The 23,928-nt window shown below is 47.0% G+C and overlaps 1 protein-coding gene across 1 annotated transcript in view; it reads right to left on the minus strand.

The window, feature by feature from the left end:
* Positions 1–23,928, minus strand: part of LOC144500724 (thyroid hormone receptor alpha-like) — a 455,024-nt gene that overhangs the window by 139,426 nt on the left and 291,670 nt on the right. The gene's annotated exons all lie outside the window — the stretch shown is intronic.

A 23,928-nucleotide genomic window follows, 5' to 3' on the forward strand; every position in this document is an offset into this window, starting at 1 on the left:
CATTCTGAGAATTGGGAACTCATTCTGACAGTTCACCTCTCTCTTTATTGGGGAGTGGGGGGGGGGGGGGGGGGGGGGGGAGTGGGGGGGGGGGAGGGAGGAGGGGGGGACTACTCCAGGTTCAGAGTTGATTTTGAAGTTTAAAAGCTTAAGATGTTTTGGGTTTTCTTGGACAGCCACACCGTGCCTTTCGGTGTAATTTCGTCACATCAACCGATGATTTGAATAAATATTATCTACTTATTAAATTTGGGAGTTCTTGTGGCACTGTGTGCCTGTGTTGCTTTCTCTGAGCCAGAGGGTGGCACGATGGCACAGTGACATTCAGACAGAATATTTCCTCTTATGGATGCAATCTAGAACAAGAGGTTACAGGTGTAGGTTGAGAGGCGGTAGATTTAAAATTGAGATGATTGGCTGTATTCAGCTCTGGTCAGATCCTATTTGGAGTTCTGTGAGCAGTTTTGGGTCCCATATCTAAGGAAGGATGTGCTGGCCTTGGAAAGGGTCCAGAGGAGGTTCACAAGAATGATCCCTGGAATGAAGAGCTTGTCGTATGAGGAACGGTTGAGGACTCTGGGTCTGTACTCGTTGGAGTTTAGAAGGATGAGGGGGGGGACCTTATTGAAACTTACAGGATACTGTGAGGCCTGGATAGAGTGGACGTGGAGAGGATGTTTCCACTAGTAGGAAAAACTAGAACCAGAGGTCACAACCTCAGGCTAAAGGGACGATCCTTTAGAAGAGAGACGGGGAGGAATTTCTTCAGCCAGAGCGTGGTGAATCTGTGGAACAGAAGGCTGTGGAGGCCAGGATATTGAGTGTCTTTAAGACAGAGATAGATAGGTTCTTGATTAATAAGGGGATCAGGGGTTATTGGGAAAAGGCACGAAAATGGGGATGCGAAAAATATCAGCCATGACTGAATGGTGGAGCAGACTCGATGGGCTGAGTGGCCTAATTCTGCTCCTATGTCTTATGAGGAGGAACTACTTCGCGCAGAGGGTGGTGAATTTGTGGAACTCGCTGACCCATAGAGCGGTGGAGTCCGAATCGTTGAATGGTTTAAAGAAGAAGATAGATATATTTCTGATTTTAAAAAACGGGTTAAAGGGATATGGGGAACAGGTGGGGAGGTGGATTTGAGACCAGGGAGAGATCAGCCATAATTTTATTGAATGTCGGAGCAGGCTGGAAGGGCTGAATTTGCCTACTTCTGCTCTTAATTCGTACTTCCTTTGTTCTAGTAGATTAGGGTCGCTACCTGTGCTAGTCAGAGTAGAAACAGCAGGATACATAGGATGAATACGTGGCTGAAAAGATGGTGTGAGGGGGAGGGTTTCAGATTCCTAGGGCATTGGGATCGGTTCTGGGGGAGGTGGGACCTGTACAAACTGAACGGGTTACACCTGGGCAGGATTGGGACTGATGTCCTTCGTGGGGTGGGGGTGAGTACTTGCTAGAGTGGTTGGGGAGGATTTAAACTAATATGGCAGGGAGATGGGAACCTTTGCAAGGATTCAGAGCAGGGGAAATTAAAAACAAGAGGAACAAAGAGCAAGGGGAATAAGGAAAGTGATAGGCAGAGAAATCAAGGGCCAGAGTCAGATAAGGATCGAGTACAAAATAGTAGGAAAGGGAAAAGAAATGTTAAAAATGCCCACCTTAAGGTTTTGTACCTGAATGCTCGGAGTATTTGAAACAAAATAGACAAATTATTTGCACAGATAGATGTAAAGGGACATGATATAGTTGTCATTAGGGAGATGTGGCTCCAAGGTGAGTAAGGATGGGAACTAAACATTGAGGATTATTCAGGGTTTAGGAACTGTGTACAATTCACCCTATTATAGAAAGGATATTATTAATCTAGAAAGAGTGCAGAAAAGATTTACTAGGATGCTACCAGGACTTGATGTATTGAGTTATAATGAGAGGCTGAATAGACTGGGACTTTTTTCCCTGGAGGATAGAAGGCTGAGGGGTGATCTTATAGAGGTCTATAAAATAATGAGAGGCATAGATCAGCTAGATAGTCAATATCTTTTCCCAAAGGTAGGGGAGTCTAAAACCAGAGGGCATAGGTTTAAGGTGAGAGGGTGAGGGGCAGTTTTTTCACAAAGAGGGTGGTGAGTGTCTGGAACAAGCTGCCAGAGGTAGTAGTAGAGGTGGGTACAATTTTGTCTTTAGACTGTTACATGGGTAAGATGGGTATAGAGGGATATGGTCCAAATGCAGGCAATTGGGATTCGCTTCGGGGTTTAGTAAAAAGGGCAGCATGGACAAGTTGGGCCGAAGGACCTGTTGCCATGCTGTAAACCTCTATGACTCTATGACAGATGGAAAGGAAAATGTGGTGGAGTTGCATTGTTGATTAAAGATGATACTGAGGAAAGATATTAGCATAGGTGATGTGGAATCTCTATGGGTCAAGTTAAAAAACAACAAGGGGCGAAAAACATTGGTGGGAGTGGTATACAGACCACCAAACTGTAGTGGTAATGTTGGGAAAAGCATTCGACAGGAAATCAGAAATGCATGTGTTAAAGGAACATCAGTCCTTCTCTCAACTCTAAACAGCATCTGCAAAACAGTAGCTACACTGGAAACATGTCTCTGTGACATGTTTCCAATCATATGACCTGACCTGTCAATCATCCCAATCAAGCTCTGCTCTGCAATCCCAGGGGAACACTAAAACAACAGAGCACTGCACTGGTTCAGATTAAAGCAACGTGGTATCAGTTATACTGCTACAGTAACAATGGAGGACACCAACTGCAGACAAAATGGCTCCGACAAAATGCCAGAGACTGCTAGAAACATCCTGCAGAGAAACATGATTAAAATACATTTCTTACAGGCACAGTATCGTCACAGTGGGCCAGAGCGCGGATGACAAAAAACTGAAATGGTAACGCAAATTGGAACAACACGCCCGACAGCATAAACAACATCAAGTGTGGCAAAGTGAGGACCTACTAGACACTTCATCACATGTTTCTACTTGACATTGGCTGCATTGGCACTGGCTACAATGTAAACCTAAGCATTTAAGGTAATTGCTTTTCCCCGGAGTTCAGCGGTGTCAGGGAGTTGGGAAGGTTAGAGTGTGGTTGACTGTTGTCTGGTCGATGAGGGTCGTTGACTTCCCCACCTATCGTTGGTTAAAATGAAGAGATTCGTCCTGATATCTAACCACTCGTTAGACGACTTCTGCTCTCTTAACAATCTGCAGACAAGCCACAAGTAATTATATTTACAATTAAAAGCGGCCAGAGAACAGAAACCAAATGAGCTGTTCCAAACATTTCACCGAGCCAGGGAATACGTTGCCGCAGTGAAGAAATGGCTGAACATCAAGCAGAAAAAAACACATCCAGACATTGATGAATAAAGAAAATATGTCCAGGGGAAGAGAGACGCTGCGTGTGAAGATGGAAAGCCATGTATAGGGGAGGAAAAAAAGAGAGAGAATCTAAAGGTTCAGGGATAGAGGGAGAGACATGTTCATGTTAGTCGCAGTTGGCTGGATAGCTGGTTTGTGGTGCAGGGCGACGTCAGCAGCAAAGGTTTGATTCCTGTACCGCCTGACGTTGTTCATGAAGGTCCTGTCTTCTCAATCTTGCCCCTTCCTGAGGCGCGGTAATCCTCAGGTTAAAACACCGTCAGTCAGCTCCCGCTTCACAGGTGGAGGCTACGGTCCCCTGGGGCTGGGGAGACATTTCACTTCACTGTAAAGCTACAGAGTGCATTTAATTTTGTTTGTCAAATTCCCTTTTTGCTTTGAAGCCAGTGACACAATGGAATGTGGTTCCACTGGTCCTTTTTGATTTGATTTGATTTATTATTGTCACATGTATTGGGATCGTATAGTGGAAAAGTATTGTTTCTTGCGCGCTATACAGACAAAGCATACCATTCATTGAGAAGGAAAGGAAACAGTGCAGAATGTAGTGTTACAGTCATGGCTAGGGTGTAGAGAAAGATCAACTTAATGCGAGGTAGGTCCATTCAAACGTCTGATGGTAGCAGGGAAGAAGCTGTTCTTAAATCAGTTGGTACGTGACCTCAGATTTTTGTATCTTTTGCCCGATGAAGTAAGGTGGAAGAGAGAATGTCTGGGGTGCGTGGGGTCCTTGATTATGCTGGCTGCTTTTCCGAGGCAGCGGGAAGTGTAGACAGAGTCAATGGATGGGAGGCTGGTTTGAGTGATGGACTGGGCTTCGTTCACGACCCTTGTAGTTCCTTGCGGTCTTGGTCGGAGCAGGAGCCATACCAAGCTGTGATACAATCAGAAAGGATGCTTTCTATGGTGCATCTGTAAAAGTTGGTGAGAGTCGTAGCTGACATGCCAAATTTCCTTAGTCTTCTGAGAAAGTAGAAGCGTTGGTGGGCTTTCTTAACTATAGTGTCGGCATGGGGGGGACCAGGACAGGTTGTTGGTGAGCTGGACACCTAAAAACCCTACTTGCCCTTCTGCTACCTCAGGTGATCATTCTTCATGTGGGCAGTGGATCAGCAGCCCTCCCCTCAACCAACATCGTCACTCTCAGAGGAGTCATTGGGCAGTGATCAGGAATAAGGCGCCTGGTTCAAGCCTTCATCCCCTTGTCTCATTGTCTCTTCAAGCTGAGATCAAGCTAAAGACATGGTCAAACCTGGGGTCTTCTTGACCTCCACCCTGGGCCCACACACCGTGCGTGACACCAGAAACACCAACAACTTATATTTTCATAGCCCCTTTAAAAAGCTCCAAGGCATCTCACAGGAGGGTTACAAAACCAAGCATGACTGCGAGCCACATAGGGAGATATTAGGATCGAAGACAAAAAGCTTGGGTGGCGCAGTGGTTAGCACTGTTGCCTCACAGCGTCTGGGACACGGGTTCGATTCCCGGCTTGGGTCACTGTCTGTGAGGAGTCTGCACGCTCTCCCTGTGTCTGTGTGGGTTTCCTGCGGGTGTTGCAGTTTCCTCCCATAGTCCGAAATAGATCTTGAGGAAGAAATTGAGGTGGACAGGCAGAGAGGTGTGGGGAGGGTATTACAGAGCTTGAAGCCATGGCACGGGAGGTATGGACATCAATAGTAGAGAATTACAATCTGATTTTATCAATTATGATAAAGCACTTTTATTTGTTGAAGTGACATTTCCATCTGCATGAACACAGGTATGGATGTGTGACATTGATTCCAGAGAGCACACTTTCCGAGAAACCACTTTTTTATCGCATAGAATGTAAGCACACATCACGCCTGTACGGCCCACCAGCTCTACGCTAGTGTTTGTGTCCCTGAGGAGTCACTTCTTATCTCTCTTCAAATAATCCATTTGGCATATCCTTCTATTCCTTTCTCTCTCATACCCTTATCTAGATTCCCCTTAAGTACACCCAAACTGTTCACTTCAACTATACCCTGTGCACAGTAGTTAGCACTGCTGCCTCACAGCAACAGGGACCCGGGTTCGATTCCCAGCTTGGGTCACTGTCTGTGTGGAGTCTGCACATTCTCCCCGTGTCTGCGTGGGTTTCCTCCGGGTGCTCCAGTTTCCTCCCACAGTCCGAAAGGTGTGCTGGCTAAGTGCATTGGCCGTGCTAAATTCTCCCTCCGTGTACCTGAACTGACGTCAGAGTGTAGCGACTAGGGGATTTTCACAGTAACTCCATTGCAGTGTTAATGTAAGCCTACTTGTGACACTAATAAATAAAATCTTACATTTTGTGCTCAGGAGACAGGTGCAGGAGTGGGCGGCACAAATCCTCAAGCTTGTTTGACCATTCCAATCAGATTATGGATGGATTTCCACAGGAATTTCGCTTTCCCTCCCTGTCTCCGGCTCCCTTACTGCCCAACGATCTACAAAACTCAGGGCAGAATTTTCCGGCTCTTCCCACCGACGGGATCGTCTGGTGTCTCTGAAGGTGAGCCCCCCCCTCGCCCACTCCCCCAGGTCGGGTTTCCCGGCGGCGTGGCCGGTGAGCAACACAAATGGCCACTGATTTCGGCGGGTCTGGAAAATCCCTCCGGCAGCCAATAGCGAGCTACCTCCACTGCCGGAAAACCACGTGACCACGAACCCCAGGGTGCAATTTTCTCCAAATTGCACAGGGTGCTGGATCAGGTGAGAAAAGCTGTGTGAAGCTGGCCCGCTTCTCGACTACCTTTCCCTCCTGGTTTAACAGCACTCTGCGCAGTTTCAGAGTGCTGGCCAGGATCACACAGCCAGCTGGAGGGGCGGGGCCTAAACACACCCACAACACCAGGACTCTTAGAACAGGCCGATCTTAAAGTTAGATTAAAGACTCCTTCCCCCACCCTCCCCCCGCACCCCTAAGGAGGTTGGGAGCCCCCCCAAACATCGGAGCAGCCCACCCCCCCCATGCAGGCATTCGGGCCCTCCCCTCTCTTCCCCAGCCCCGCTCAGGCCACTCTCCTTCCTCCAGCCCCATGACATACAAGGGGACTTCCCCACTCGCCACCACCTCCCCTGCCCCCACCAATGGAAGACAGTAACCCCTCCTGCCCTGGCAGTGATGCCAATAATTACATTCAAATTTATTAAAATGTATGGAAAGAAAGGTCACACCCCTTTCTGGGCATGATCCTGATTACATCACCGGCGGGGGACAGAGGGGGGCGTGGGAATTGAGATCTCGCCAGCGCGAACCCCGTTTATGACTGCGCATGAGATTTAGCGGCCATTACGGGATTTGCGCCCTTGGCCTAACAAGGCCACCAGCTCGCGGCCCTCGTTCTGGACTCTGCAGCCAGGGATTTGCCCAGTTAACATCTCTACAGAATGAATACGGTTCAACGCAATGCTTCTGATGTGCAGAGAATATGAACCCAGTGTCAACAAGTTCCAAATTCTCTGGGTGAAACAAAGTGACTTAGCCTGCTGGGTGGGGCAGAAAAAAAAATCCCCCATAAAACAAATAACCAGCCTATTTCATTCTCCCCGCGTCTGCCTGGGTTTCCTCCGGGTGCTCCGGTTTCATAGAATAGAAGAACATAGAAAAACTACAGCACAAACAGGCCCTTCGGCCCACAAGTTGCGCCGGTCATGTCCCTACCTACCTCGGCCTATATATAGGCTTACCTATAACCCTCAATCCTATTAAGTCCCATGTACTCATCCAGAAGTCTCTTAAAAGACCCTATCGCGTTTGCCTCCACCACCATTTTCCTCCAATCACTGCATGCTGGAAAATCACTGCACAACACTGCACACCAATCACTGCACACCAATCACTGCACACCACCAGTTTCCTCCCACAGTTCGAAAGATGTGCGGGTTAGGTGGATCGGCCGTGCTAAATCGCCCCTTAGTGCCAGGGGGACTAGTCAGGGCAAATGCATGGGGGTTATGGGGATAGGGGCTGGGTGGGATTGCGGTCAGTGCAGAGGAGTGGGCCGAATGGCCTCCTTCTGCACTCGAGGATTCTATGACTCTTGGGCGATAGATTAAAAAAAATAGAAAGGTTTGCATTTCTATAGCACCTTTGATGACCTCAGGATGTCCCAGCATGCTGTTGTAATGCAGCAAAGCTGCCAACCAACCTGCTGGCAGCCAGGTTTCACACACAGCACTGAAATCAGGTCCGGAATCTGTGTCCAGTGAAGGTGATAGAGGGGTGAATATTGGCCAGGACACTATTCACAAGCCGACACCTCTCCATGCTCATGGGAGTTTGAACTGAAGGCACAAACTGGTTATCACAGGTGTGGAGCGCAAATACCTAAGCGTATTCTCCCACCTGTCAGTTTTCATTGTGTAGAAACTGACAGGTGGCCTGAATAGTTTCACTGCAGTTGAGTGGCGGAGGGAGTGGGGGAGGGGGGGGGGGTAGGCACGGTCGAAGGAGATTTGAAGATCTTCCCCAGCATGCAGTGATTGACTTTTCCACGGGAAATGATGGACTGAGCTTCACAAAGACTCAGGTAATTGACAGAAATTCGACAAAGGGCTGTCTTTTTTTGAGATGGCAGTGCAGAGGCAGTAATTACAGACCCTCTTCACCCATTCTGCCTTTTACATTATCTGCAGGGGTTAAATCACCAGGCTGATGCTATTTTGTAAATTGTTCCCGAGCTGTCGGTGTTGAAAGAAAACCGTGGCGGCCTGAGTACACGTGACGCTGAGCCTCGACAGGGCAGCAAGTAACCAGCCTTTCTTTGTAGCTTGACTCAAAATGAACGACTCTTACCCAATAAAGCCTTGCTGTCAGCCCGGGAAACAAGCCTGGCTCCCCGGGTCTGACCGCTGTCCAGCTCTGCCTGCTGGAATGTGCAACAGGTTTATTTGGTAGCAAATGCCATTAGCTTTCGGAGCGCTGCTTCTTCATCAGATGGAGTGGAAATCTGCTGGAAAGAGCAGATTTCCACTCCATCTGACGAAGGAGCAGCGCTCCGAAAGCTAATGGCGTTTGCTACCAAATAAACCTGTTGGACTTTAACCTGGTGTTGTTAAAACTCTTACTGTGTTTACCCCAGTCCAACGCCGGCATCTCCACATGCTGGATTGTGGGCAGGCAAACCTCTCACAGGGATGATTTGATTTGATTTGACTTATCGTAGAATCCCTACACTACAGAAGGGGGCCATTCGGCCCATCGAGCCTACACCGACCACAATCCCGCCCAGGCCTTATTCCCGTAACCCCATATATTTACCCTGTTAATCCTCCTGACACTAAGGAGCAATTTTAGCATGTCCAATCAACCTAGCCCGCACACCTTTGGACTGTGGGAGGAAACCGGAGCACCCGGAGGAAACCCACGCAGACACGGGGAGAATGTGCAAACTTCACACAGACAGTGACCCGAGGCTAGAATTGAACCCGGGTCCTTGGCGCTGTGAGGCAGTAGTGCTAACCACTGTCCCACCGTGCCGCCCCTAATTTGATTTATTACTGTCACATATATTGGGATGTTTCTTCAGAAGGAACTCTTGAGAAATGCAGGTGACGAAAATACAACAAAACTTGCTCCAACTTATAAATCAAAGGGTTTAATAAAGAAACATCATTACTCCAAACTTGGGGCCTCACCCTGGGCCACTCCACACTCCCCACAATTCTACAGAGTTTCTTACTTATAGTGACTCAGCTGGTCAGCTGACTATTACATCACTCTGTAATTGGTTCCATGGTTTACTGGGCCAGCTGACCCATTGGTCACATTACAACCAATACAAAGTTGTCACCGGTCACATTCTAACATGGGATACAGTGAAAAGTATTGTTTCTTGTGCGCTATACAGACAAAGCATACCGTTCATAGAGTACATAGGGGAGAAGGAAAGGAGAGTGTGCAGAATGTGGTGTTACAGCCATAGCTTAGGTGTAGAGAAAGATCAACTTAATATAAGGTAGGTCTATTCAAAAGTATAATGGCAGCAGGGAAGAAGCTGTTCTTGAGCCGGTTGGTACGTAACCTCAGATTTTTGCATCTTTTTCGCAACGGAAGAAGATGGAAGAGAGAATGTTCGGGATGCGTGGGATCCTTGGTTATGCTGGCTGCTTTTCCAAGGCAGCGGGAAGTGCAATCAGAGTCAATGGATGGGAGGCAGGTTTGTGTAATGGGATTGGGCTACGTTCACAGCCCTTTGTAGCTTCTTGCAGTCTTGGTCAGAGCAGGAGCCATACCAAGCTGTTATACAACCAGATAGGATGCTTTCTATAAAAATTGTTAAGAGTCATAGCTGCAACATTTATGACAAAGGAGGAGGCCATACGGCCCATTGTCTCCATGCTGGCTTGAAAAGAGCTACCCGGCTGAACCCCATTTTACAGAAATGTAGAAGGATTCTGAATATTGCTGTAAAAAAGACATATTGTCGAAGCTTTCTGTCTTGCATTCATCAAAATAAATGCAAGTATACTAAATTTCAAACAATCATAATTTAGACCACAGGAATAAAGGGTGCTGATTGATTTGCATGTGATTGGCTGAGGTGTTGCCACGAAGAAAGCAAAAGGGATAGGTAATTAGCCAAGGGGTTGGGGAGCCTGTAGTTCACCTTTGATTTCTCCATAGCAACACCTCAGCCAAGCATTTGCTGACCAACCAGCATCTTTTACTCCCGTGGAATAAATTGCTGTGGCCGTCTGAAATTTGGTATTCTTGTGTTTGTCCTGATGAGTGCAAGACGAAAAGCTTTGGCAGTGCCTCTCTTTTCAGCAGTGTAGAAAGATTTACATGACTGTGGGGTGAGGGCTGGATAAAATTCAGGCTGATTAAACACCGGGGTTGATGGTTCTGTCCTGAGGAGAGATTGGTTCGACTGGGCTGCGGAATTTAGACGGTGAGAGATCTGATTGAACAGTATAAAATTCTAACAGGGCTGGACAGACAAGAATCATAGAATCCTACAGTGCAGAAGGGGGCCATTCAGCCCATCAAGTCTACACCGACCACAATCCTACCCAGGGTTCTATCCCCATGACCTCATGCATTTACCCTAGCTAGCCCCCCCTGACACTAAGTGGCAATTTAGCACGGCCAATCCACCTAACCCGCACATCTTTGGATTGTGGGAGGAAACCGGAGCACCCGGAAGAAACCCACGCAGACACGGGGAGAACACGTAGACTCTGCACGGTCAGTGACCCAAGCCAGGAATCGAACCTGGGTCCCAGGTTCTGCGACGCAGCAGTGCTAATCACTGTGTCACCGTGCCACCCGAGATGCAGGGAGGATGTTTTCCCCACTTGGGAGTCCAGAACCAGGGGACACAGTCTCAGGATGCGGGGTAGACCATTTAGGACTGAGATGAGGAAATATTTCTTCACTCAGAGGGTGGCGAACCTGTGGAATTCTCTACCTCAGACGCTGTGGAGGTCAAATCACTGAGCATATTCAAGAAAGAGATGGATTTTTTTTAGATTTTAATGGTTGAAGTGATGTGGGGAGAAAGCAAGAATATAGCATTGGATAGAAGATCAGCCCTGATCATATTGAATGGCGGATCAGACTTGAAGGGCCCAATGACCTACTCCTAGTTTCTCTGAGGGGGGGGGGGGTGGTCTCTGGCCTCCCTGCAATGTGTTTCTCACAGTGGGATGTGGCTCACCATTTGCCAGCAACAGGATCTGCTGGCCCCACCGCCATCACTGGGACTTACCACCGACTGCATTGCACACCCCCTGGGAAACCCGTGGCGCCATCGGCGCGGGACTACAAGGTCCCGTCAGAGTGAACAGCCGGGGAATTCCGTCCCGTGTTTCTATGTAACGCTCACAGGCCAGGCACACGGATGTGAAGAAACACTACTGAAGTCAGCCTGCAGAGCACACAGAACAACTATCCCAGCCAGGGTCCGTGCCTCCGGAACAGGAGGGAGAAAGTTGAGTGAAAGAAAATGATGCTGTGAGGTTGCCAAGACATCTTGGGTCACCAGATTCATTGCTGTTAAGAACAGGATCTATGGTAGGTGACCGTGGAACACAGAACATATCCCGCAATCATCTGATTGCATTAGCCACAAGTAATTAAAGGCGGAGTGGGTTTGTTGGTGGTCTGGTTATCATGGAGTTACTTCCCTATTCCATGGCTACACGCCACAAAGTAGCAATGTTCCTCACATCTTCAAATTGTTTCACTTGATTCTGTTCTACCAAGTCTGGACAGAGTCAAGAATCACAGAATCTCTACAGTGCAGAAGGAGGCCATTCAGCCCATCGAGCCTGCACCGACCACAATCCCACCCAGACCCTATCCCCGTAACCCCACATATTTACCCTGCTAATTCCCCTATTCTACATATCTTGGGACACTAATGGTCAATTTAGCATGGCCAATCCACCTAACCGGCACATCTTTGGACTGTGGGAGGAAACCGGAGGACCCGGAGGAAACCCACGCAGACACGGGGAGAAGGTGCAAACTCCACACAGACAGTGACCCAAGCTGGGAATCGAACCCAGCTCCCTGGTACTGTGAGACAGCAGTGCTAACCACTGTGCCACCGTGCCGACGATAGGGAGTAACAGATGCCATTGGTGGACAGATTGAGAAGCAGAGAACAGTGATATAAGGTGATTGGCAAAAGGCGGGAAGGTGACGTGAGGAAATTTATTTCTACGCAGCGATTGGTTAGGGTTTGGTATTGCTTAAGACTGTGATGGAGGCAGGTTCAACTGGGGCTTTCAGACAAGAATTGGATCATTATCTGAAGAGAAAACATTATCAGGGCTACCTGGAGTGAGTCCAGTAAGCTACTTTTGCAGAGGGCTGGCATGGACATGGAAGGATGAATGATCTCCTTCTGTGCTGCAGCCACTCTATAATCCTTTTCTATCCATCATAGAATCCCTACAGTGCAGAAGGAGGCCATTCGGCCCATCGAGTCTGCACCGACCACAATCCCACCCATACCCTATTCCCGTAACCCCACATATTTACCCTGCTAATCCCCCTGACACTAAGGGGCAATTTAGCATGACCAATCCACCTAACTTGCACATCTTGGACTGTGAGAGGAAACCGGAGCACCTGGAGGAAACCCACGCAGACACGGGGAGAATGTGCAAACTCCACACAGACAGCGACCAGAGGCCGGAATTGAACCCGGGTCGCTGGCGCTGTGAGGCAGCAGTGCTAACCACTGTGCCACCCCCATCTACGCTCCTCTAATTCCCTCACTTGATCTTACACAGTGGTTAGCACGGCTGCCTCAGCTCCAGGGACCCGGGTTCAATTCCGGCCTCTGGTCGCTGTCTGTGTGGAGTTTGCACATTCTCCCCGTGTCTGCGTGGGTTTCCTCCGGGTGCTCTGATTTCCTCCCACGCTCCAAAGATGTGCAGATTAGGTGGATTGGCCATGCTAAATTGCCCCTTAGCATCCTTATATATAGGTTGGGGGATTATTGGGGTAAAATACGTGTGATTGTGGGGATACGGCCTGGGTAAGGGTTATCATAAATCGTAGAAGCCCTACTGTGCAGAAGAAGGCAATTCGGCCCATTGAGTCTGCAGCAACTCTCCAACAGAGCATCGTACCCAGGCCCTATTCCCGTAACCCCACGTATTTACCCCATTAATCCCCCTAACCTACACCTCTCAGTGCAGACTCGATGGGCCGAATGGCCTCTTTCTGCACTGTAGGGATTTTATGATTCTACGATACCGCTGAGCCTAAGAAGTCTCCTCTAGATAAACCTGGCTCTGTTTTTTTGTAATCAGGAATACGCTCCACTAACACCTTAATGAATATTGCAAATAAATTCATCAAGGACATGCAGGCTTCACGATCTTGGCGTAGTTGATCTTGGATCAGTATCTTGACCAACCGATCCCTGAGGTAATAAGGCCATTTAGGAATTCGATGTCTGAATGTGGCTAACTGTAAACGGATGATGTTTTTTTTTCCCAACAAATAGCCAAGGGTTTTGCCACATTAAACTCGCCCACTGTTTAACAGGTTGGACTGATTTTCTGCATTCTAATATCTACTTTGTGCCTACAATCCTTGATCAAACATGGTCATGGATTTGCCAGCATGCGCTGAATTAATTATTACATGAAAAAGAAAAACAAACAAGGAGTCTCATTCAGCTGATGTGTGTAATTAGCATTAAACGATCCCATTTGGCACATGATCTGTTTCAGTCACATTGCAGCAGAGGCACCTGGAATATAACTGGGGCACAGGCTTGCGTTTTTTCTAAACGTGTGTCGATAGGAATAAAAATATATATTTTTTAAAAACGAAAAATGCGCAAAGGGCCCCTCTGATACCGGAGGATAGACTAACAATTTACGATCAAGTTCTGATGGAATTTCACATCCCAAACATTATGGGCGGCACAGTGGCACAGTGGTTAGCACTGCTGTCTCACGGCGCCAGGGATCTGGGTTTGATTCCCGGTCTTGGCTCACTGTCTGTCTGGAGTCTGCACGTTCTCCCCCGTGTCTGCGTGGCTTTCCTCCGGGTGCTCTGGTTTCCTCCCACAGTCCAAAGATGTGCGGGTTAGGTTGATTGGCCGTGCTAAATTGCTCCATAGTGTCAGAGGAGCGAGCAGGGTAAATGTGTGGGGTTGCGGGGATAGGGTTTGTGTGGGATTGTTGTCGGTGCTGAATGGGCTGAATGGCCTCCTTCTGCACTGTAGGGATTCTATAAAATTCTATTCTATTCCATTAGCCTGTCCTTTCCTTTGGCTCTGGATTTTCATAGAATCATAGAAACCCTGCAGTGCAGAAAGAGGCCATTTGGCCCATCGAGTCTGCACCGACCACAATCCCACCCAGGCCCTACCCCCATATCCCTACATATTTACCCGCTAATCCCTCTAACCTACGCATCTCAGGACACTAAGGGGCAATTTTAGCACGGCCAATCAACCTAACCCGCACATCTTTGGACTGTGGGAGGAAACCGGCGCACCCGGAGGAAACCCACGCAGACACGGGGAGAACGCGCAAACTCCACACAGACAGTGACCACGGCAGATGGTGAAATTTGAATTCAATAAAAATCTGGAATTAAAAGTTTAATGACAGCCATGAAGTCATTGTCGATTAGTCGTAAAACCTATCTGGTTCACTAATGTCCTTTAGGGAAGGAAATCTTCTGTCTTTACCTGGTCCGGCCTACATGTGACTCCAGATCCACAGCAATGTGGATGCCCTCTGAAATGGCTGAACAGGGGTAATTAGGGATGGGTAAGAAATGCTTCGCCCAATTAGCAATGCTCACATCCCATGAATGAATTAAGAAAAATAGTTCAATCCTCTTTAGACTCCAGCTTGATTGGTAAGTCACTGTGCCACAGGGCAGACCTGTGTTAATATGCAGATGGGGCCCAACAGATGTCCTCAGGTCCCGTTGAGCGCACCACTGGTTTCAGGCTACACCCAGGCAACATTTGGGCTGATAAGCAACCTGGAGCATTTTAACTCCCCAGCCATCCCAGTTTTTGTGGGGCTAAAAATCCCCTTCATCCTGTGAACAATAGATGGTCGCAGCATGAAATCATGCATTGATCCAAGCCAAATTGGCACCCAACAGGCATTACTGGGTGAACAGAAAAAATGAGTCATTGAGAGAGGGACCAAAATACAGAGATTGACAATGTCACGTTAAGATGGGTAACGGTTGAGCCGGGGTACGGTGTGCTTAATTTATGCAAAGATTTCATTTTAAGATATTTCTACCTCTGCAATTACATTTAAATGCTAAGCTTAAAAAAATTAACTAACTCAGCTTTAACTTGACTACATTTTAAAATCCAGAAGGCATGCTGGGTTAGCTGGAAAATTGACTGCATTTTTGAAAAGTACAATGCCAACAAAACGGGCTTTTTATGAGCCAAAGTTTTTCATGAACAAGATCTGCGAGGCCGGTTTCTCCAAGTTAGAGACAGCATGTGCCAAACAATTTCTACAGCAAGATAACGAACACATATATCATAGTTTCAGCTCTATGTTTTCAGTTTAGTTCAGTCTGTTTTGCAGTTCTGTTTTGATCAATACAGGACTGGCAGAAGAAGCCAGTCTCTCTCTCGCTTTTGTTCTCTTTCTGTTCGCTTTTGTAATGATTTAATTTTAAGTTTTGTTCAAAAGAAGAAAATCATCGTGCCAGTGCCGTGTTCGTCTATTCAAAGGAATGAATGGACCCTACAGTAACAAAGCACTTTCTTCCCCCAACTTGAATGAGAATTAAGATGGGAAAAGGGTCATTATTGTTCAACTCAGTGACATTCTCTGGTGTTACGCCAAGGGCAACATTTCCTACCAATTCCTTGCCCAGGAACTCTCCTGCTCCACATAGGTGAGCGATGGGACGTGAGTCTGTTGCCCAATGATTCGCACACAATAGCTGTTGACATGCTGAGTCCTGCCACTCTGGACAGCTCCTGGTTGGAAACTTACTTACAGATAATGAGAGCAAATAAAATGCTGCAGGGCCAGCAGTCCAATTCGTTCTTATTTTAATCAGCTCTTCCACTGGCCTTTAGGAAACTCAGATCACTCTGTCCCTGTCTCAGCTAATCTGCTGCTGAAACCCTCATCCACGCCTCTCTTCTCTCTGATGTAAAGATACCGGCGTTGGACTGGGATGGGCACAGTAAGAAGTCTCACAACACCAGGTTAAAGTCCAACAGGTTTATTTGGAATCACGAGCTTTCGGAGTGCTGCTCCTTCACCACTCACCTGATGAAGGGGCAGTGCTCCGAAAGCTTGTGATACCAAATAAACCTGTTGGACTTTAACCTGGTGTTGTGAGGTTTCTTCTCTCCGAACTTGACTTTCTAATGCCGCTCTGGCCAGTGTCCCATGTTCTACCATCTAGAATGTTGAGATCATTCAAGACTTTGCTGCCTGTCTCCTTACTAGCTCCAAATCCTCTTCATCCATCACCCATGCAATCATAGAATCATAGATTCTATCATAGAATCATAGAATCAATCGTTGACTTACACTGGCTCTGGGTCAAGCAATGCCTCGATTCTAAAATGACCATTCTTATTTTCAAATCCCTCCCCGGCCTCACCCTCCTCAACCTCTGCAACCCCCTCCATAATTGTTGCGTTCTTCCAGTTCTGACTTTTTCTGCATTCCCCATTTTGCATCACTCTACCATTGGTGGCCATGCCTTCAGCTGTCTGGGGCCTAAGCTCTGGAATCCCTGAGCTCTGAAATTCCCTCCCAACATGTCTTCCCCTCTCTACCTCACTTTCTTCTTTTAACCCACACCTTGTGACCTAAATCTTAGCCATCTGCCCTAAGATGGCCTCAGGAACATCACCACTTGGCGGTATAAGTGACTAGTTTGCCTTCAGCTGAGCACTACTGGGTGGTGCACTTTAGGAAGGATGTCAAGGTATCAGAGAAGGTGCGGGAAACATTGACGACAAGGGTTCTAAAGACGGGGAACTTCAGTTTTGAGGATAGATTGGATAAGTTAGGACTGTTTTTCTTAGAGAAGAGAGGATTGAGATGAAATTTGCGAGGGGTGTTGAAAATCATGAGGGGTCTGGACAGTGTAAACGGAGAGGAGCTATTCCCACTCAGGAAAGGATCGAGAATGATGGGGCGCAGATTGTAAGTAATTAGTAAAAGAAGCAACAGCGACATGAGGAGAAACTTTTTCACACAGTGAGTGGCTAAGGTCTGGAATGCAATGCCTGAGAGTGTGGTGGAGGCAGGTTCAATCAAAGCATTCACAAGGGAATTAGACTGTTATCCGAAAAAGAAGAATGTGAAGGGTCACGAGGAGAGGGCAGGGAAATAGTATTGGGTGAATGTCTGTTCATTTGTAGAGACAGTGCAGATACGATGCCCCCAAATGGCCTCCTTGCGTGCTATAACAATCCTGTGATTCTGTGTCAAATTTTGTTTCATCATGCTTCTGTGAAGGGCTTCGGGACATTTTATTACATCAAGGGTGTTCCAGAAATATTGTTGTTTTTGCTGCTGCCTGGGAACTGCCATCAATTAATGGAAAGCAAAATTGAGACTGAGAGGGGGAAGTACTGGATTTCAGCATGGAAAATATCTCAGGCAATAAGCCTAGGAACAAATTGGATTGCAAATCCACTAATGGTTTGTTTGCTCAACAGCTCCTTCGCCTGATCCAAGTGAGCTAGAGAGAGCCATTCAGATCAGAAAGCTGACAGATTTGATCCCTGGGCAATGGCCTAGTGGTATTATCACTAGACTATTATTTCAGAAACTCAGTTAGTGTTCTGATCTGGGTTCAAATCCCACCACAGCAGATGATGAATTCAACAAAAAATATCTGGAATTAAGAGTTTACTGCTGACCATGAAACAATTGTCAGAAAAATCCATCTGGTTCACTAATGTCCTTCAGAAAAGAAATTTAAAAACAAATCTGGAATTAAGAATCTAATAATGACCATGAAATCATTGTCGATTGTCGGAAAAACCCATCTGATTTACTAATGTCCTTTAGGGAGGGAAATCTGCCGTCCTTACCTGGTCTGGCCCACATGTGACTCCAGAGCCACAGCAATGTGGTAGACTCTCAGCTACCCTCTGAAATGGCCTACCAAGCCACTCAGTTGTACCGGCAGTTCAAGAAGGCAGCTCATCACCACCTTCTCAAGGGCAACGAGGGATGCTGGCCAGCCAGCGATGCCCATATCCCACGAATGAATAAAAAGAATCGGGGTCAAGTCCATATGATAGGTAGTATAATTGGTCCCCAGTTAAGAGAGAGTGAGTACGGCGAGGGTTCATGCTCCTGATTGCTATCCCTGCTGGAAGTGTGTGCGTGTTGACATGGGCTTGGCCAAGATGAACGAATAGCCAGTCAAATCTCCAATATGAAGAGTGGTTGTTTCTGCAGGAAAGCGCCTAAGATTCAACCCCAGCAAAACGCACATGAGTCGGGAAGCAATGGGATTACAGTTGGCAATGACAATGTAACCCAATCAGAGAGTCATTAAAGCCCCCAAAAATATCAAGATTGGGGCGGCACGGTGGCATAGTGGTTAGCACTGCTGCCTCACAGTGCCAGGGGCCCGGGTTCAATTCCCGGCTTGGGTCACTGTCTGTGTGAAGTTTACACGTTCTCCCCGTGCCTGCGTGAGTTTCCTCTGGGTGCTCCAGTTTCCTCCCACAGTCCAAAGGTGTTAGGTGGATTGGCCAGACTAAATCTGTCTGTGTGGAGTTTACACATTCTCCTCGTGTCTGCGTGGGTTTCCTCCGGGTGCTCCGGTTTCCTCCCACAGTCCAAAGATGTGCGGGTTAGGTTGATTGGCCATGCTAAAAATTGCCCATTAGTGTCCTGAGATGTGTAGGTTAGAGGGATTAGTGGGTAAAATATATAGGGATATGGGGATTGTGGTCGGTGCAGACTCGATGGGCCGAAGGGCCTCTTTCTGCACTGTAGGGTATCTATCTATCTAAAATTGCCCCTTAGTATCAGGGGCCCTAGCTAGGGTAAATGCATGGGGTTATGGGGATGGGGCCTGTGTGGGATTGTGGTCGATGCAGACTCGATGGGCCGAGTGGCCTCCTTCTGCACTGTAGGGATCCTATGATCCTATGAAGATGGTAAGAAACAAGGGCTTCCTCCTCAATCAATAAGACTGTGTTAACCTCAGGAAGTAGTCGAAAACAGGCAATATTGGCAATGCGTCTATTAAACTCTACTCCCAACTTTCCTTTCTCATCTTGATTGGAGTTAATCGTGGCCCATTCAATATCGTACATTTTAAACTGTCTGAAGCCAAAATTATTCCCAAGGAAAGATTTTTAAAAATTTAATTACATTATGTATCTATGAATTAATCTATTCAGTCATGTGAAGTGAAAAACTCAGTTTGTAAAGAAATTACAATTTGGGGAATTCAATTCACCCAATTTTCATGAATTAACTAATTTATGATGATTATTAATCTGCCTATTTCATGGCTGATCATCCAACTCAATATTCTGATGCCTGCCTTCCCCCCATATCCTTCGATCCCTTTCGCCCCAAGTGCTATATCTAACTGTTTCTTGAAAACACAGTGTTTAGGCCTCAATTGCTTTCACTGTAGCGAATTCCACAGGCTCACCACTCTCTGGGTGAAAGAATTTCTCCTCATCGCTGACCTAAATGGTTTACCCCGTATCCTCAGACTGTGACCCCTCGTTCTGGACTCCCCCACCATCGGGAACGCTCTTCCTACATCTAGCAGGGTAAATATGTGACGTTATGGGAATAGGGCCTGGGTGGGATTGTGGTCGGTGCAGACTCGATGGGCCGAATGGCCTCCTTCTGCACTGTAGGGATTCTATGATTCTACCCTGTCTAGTCCTGTTAGAATTTTATAGGTTTCTATGAGATCCTCCCTCATTCTTCTGAACTTGAGTGAACATAATCTTAACCAACTCAATCTCTCCTCATACGTCCATTTGACATCATTTAAAGCTTTAGGATTACACGATTTAGCATCAAAAACTTGTTTCTAAATGGCTTGGAAGATGTTAAGTTTAAAATACAGCAGTGAATTTATGTAAGTGCTTCCTAATCAAAACTACTAGATTCCTCAGAATTAAACTGTCATGGAGAACAGCTGTGGTTTAGTTGGTAGCATTCCCACTTCTGAGTCAAGGTTTTGGGTCCAAGGCCCATGACAGGACTTGAGCATTAACTGACGTTCCGGCAGAGGGCTGAGGATGTGCCGAAGTGCCGGAATCGCTGACTTTTGGATGAGATGTTAAACAAAGACCCTATCTGCCTCTTCTGGTGAATGCAAAAGATCCCGTGGCCTCGGAAGAAGGTCAGGGGAGTTATTCCCAATGTCCTGGCCATTTATCCCTCAATCCACCACAAGAAAGCACAGATTATCTGGTGACGATCACAGCCTGATATGGCTCAGGCTCTAATCAAGATCACAAGAAACTACAAAGGGTTGTGAACGTAGCCTAGTCAATCACGTAAACCAGTCTCCCATCCATTGACTCCGTCTACACTTCCTGCTGCCTCAGAAAAACAGCCAGCATAATCAAGGACCCCACGCACCTCGGACATTCTCTCTTCCACCTTCTTCCGAAGGGGAAAAAGGCACAAAAGTCTGAGGTCATGTACCAACTGACTCAACAACAGCTTCTTCCCTGCTGCCATCATACTTCTGAATGGACCTACCACATATATATCTTTTTCTACACCCTAGCTGTGACTGTAACACTACATTCTGCACCCTCTCCTTTCCTTCTCCCCAATGTACTCTATGAATGGTATGTCTTTGTCTGTAGAGCGCACAAGAAACAATACTTTTCACTGTATACCAACATATGTGACAATAATAAATCAAATCGAATCAGACAGTTTCTCCCTATCTACTTTGTCCAGCCCCCTCATGATGTTGAGTATCTCTATCAAATCTCCTCCTGGCCTTCTTCTCTCCAAGGAGAACAGTCCCAACTTCTCCAATCTATCCTCATAACTGAAGTTTCTCATCCTTCAAACCATTCTTGTAAACCTCTCCTGCATTCTCTCCGATGAGTTCATACTCTTCCTGTAGTGTGATACCCAGAACTGTAAACAATGGGTGGGATTTTCCAGCCACGCTCGCTCCAATGCTGGAAAATCCCGGCCGAGGTCAACCGACCTTTGCATGGTCCATGTCCCACCCGCTATGATTCCCGTGGCGGGGCGGGATGGGGCAATTCCACCCAATATTCCAGCTGAAATCCAGTGTCTTGTATAAGTTCAGCACAACCTCTTGCTCTTGTACTCTATGCCCCTATTAATAAAGCCCAGAGTACTGTATACTTCATGAACTGCTCGCTCCACCTGTCCTGCCACCTTCATTGACCTCAGTACATACACACCCATAGCCTCAAAATAAAGGGGAGCAGATTTAGGACTGAGTTGAGGAGGAACTTCTTCACCCAAAGGGTTGTGAATCTGTGGAATTCCCTGCCCAGTGAAGCAGTTGAGGCTACCTTGTTGAATGTTTTTAAGGCAAAGATAGATAGAGTTTTAATCAGCAAAGGAATTAAGGGTTATGGTGAGCGGGCGGGTAAGTGGAGCTGAATCCACAAAAAGACCAGCCTTGATCTTATTGAATGGCGGAGCAGGCCCGAGGGACCAGATGGCCCACTCCTGCTCTTAGTTCTTATGTTCCCTCTGCTCCTGCAGCCCTTTAAGAATTTTACCCTTTATTTTATATTGTCTCCCTATGTTCTTCCCATCAAAATGCATCACCACTCACTTTTCCGCATTGAACTTCATCTGCCACCTATCTGCCCACTCCACCAGCTTGTCTATGTCAAGGACTACACAGAGTCATAGAGGTTTGCAGCATGGAAACAGGCCCTTTGGCCTGTTTCACTTTCAAATAAAGTATTATTTCAGTAGGTCTAGGTTTTAGAGACATTTTGAGGATGTGAAAGGCTCTACATGAATGCAGCTTTTCTTTTTGTTCACTCTCTTACCACCAAAACTGACAGCAGTGACCTCAGTAGAGGATGCAGTGAACCTGAGACCTTCCTTCTCTGGAGAGCTCTGCTCTACACTGGTTAAACCCACCGAGATATCATGGAGTGAGGACAGTTGGCTTCAAGCAGTCGTCTATCATCCGGGTACACATACTGATGGAGTGAACATTGTGGACTGCAGGTATATTAATGTCCCTATAACAACTTGCATTTATATAGCACCTTTGCTACAGTAAAACAGCCCCGGTCGCCTCCTAGCAGCATGCGGCACGGTGGCACAGTAGTTAGTTGTGCCACCGTGCTGCCTCACAGCACCAGAGACCTTGGTCCAATTCCCCGATTGGGTCACTATCTGTGCGGAGTTTGCACGTTCTCCCCGTGTCTGCGTGAGTTTCCTCCGGGTGCTCCGGTTTCCTCCCACAGTCCGAAAGACGTGCTGGTTTGGTGCATTGGCCGTGCTAAATTCTCCCTCAGTGAACCCGAACAGGCGGCGGAGTGTGGCGACTGGGGGATTTTCACAGTAACTTCATTGCAGTGTTAATGTAAGCCTACTTGTGAAACCAATAAATAAACTTCAAACTGATCAGACAACAAGAAAGCTATCTTATTGCATAATTACAAGGAAGAAAAAAGAGAACTTTTCCCAGTTATTGACCGATGACAACATGCAAATCGTTCAATACAAATGATTTTGCGGGTCAGATACTTAATGAATCATCACTACATTGAATAAGACACCTACAGTGATGCTAAAATATATGACACAATTAACCTTACATCCAATAACCTTCAGCGATAAAGACCAATGTAACATCTTGGCTCCCCAAGTTACATTCACATGACCAACATGTTTGTGCAAGAATATATTCCAACACTCGTGTTTGCAAAATGATACGATTATTTGTGCCTTACCCGTCACTAAGTATTTACACTTCGTAGCTCACAGAATAATAGGATGTTACAGAATGAACACAGGTCATTCTGTTCCTGCAAGTCTGCACCCATGCTCTCCGTAACGGATATAATTCTCCGCATGATGCCCAGAATCTTTGTACTTTATATATCATGACGAGCAAACCTAATCAGCACTATTGAAAGTCCTTGCCACTGGCTGTACCGAACACTGAACATTGCTGATAACAGGGTGTCAAATGGAGACTCTGCGAGATTTTCAAATGCAGTAAGAGTTTTAACAACACAGAACAACACCTGGTGGGTTGTTAAAACTCTTACTGTGTTTACCCCAGTCCAATGCCGGCATCTCCACATCAAGATTTTCAAATGGCCAGGGTTACCTCCTGATGGTAGACAGGACTGGGGAGCTGAGGGGCAGGCTGCAGGCATTCTGAAGGCGCAGGGCAGGTCTGTGAGGGGTGGGGCAGGGGGGGGGGGGGGGTGGGGGGGGGGAAAGCTGGAGAGGGCAATAGGGATTCCAAAGACATGGGAAGTGTGTGGGTGGAAGGCAGAATGGGGGTGGGGGGTGGATATGAACAAAGAAAATAATCTTAGGTACACTGCAAGGGAGATGGTGGTGGCGTGGTCACTTCAGTGGCCTGGGACTTTAGCAGTTCAGACCAACGCTCTGGGGGCATGGGTTCAAATCCTACTATGGCAGCTGGTGGACATTAAATTTAATGAATAAATTCAAATAATTAAAAAGAAATCTCTGGAATTGAAAATTAGTCTCTGTCACAGTGACCATGAAACCATTGTGGATTGCTGTAAAAACCCATCTGGTTCCCCTGCAGGGAAGGAAATCCACCACCCTTACTTGGTCTGACCTACCTGTGACTCCAGAACCACAGTGTGATTGACTCTTCATTGTTCTCAAGGGGAATTAGGGATATACAACAAATACTGATCTTGTCAGTGATACCAATGAATGAAATAAAACATCGGCCTGGATTTTCCAGCCCCAGCACAGAGTGGGTCCCTCTGTGGTAATGACCCAACCAAAGGTCCAATGACTTTGGCCGGACTGCAAAATCTCACCCACAGAAAGGGCTAGAATGATATTAGAGATGT

The sequence above is a fragment of the Mustelus asterias genome, chromosome 11 (genome assembly GCF_964213995.1).
Source record: "Mustelus asterias chromosome 11, sMusAst1.hap1.1, whole genome shotgun sequence".
Lineage (NCBI taxonomy): Eukaryota > Metazoa > Chordata > Chondrichthyes > Carcharhiniformes > Triakidae > Mustelus > Mustelus asterias.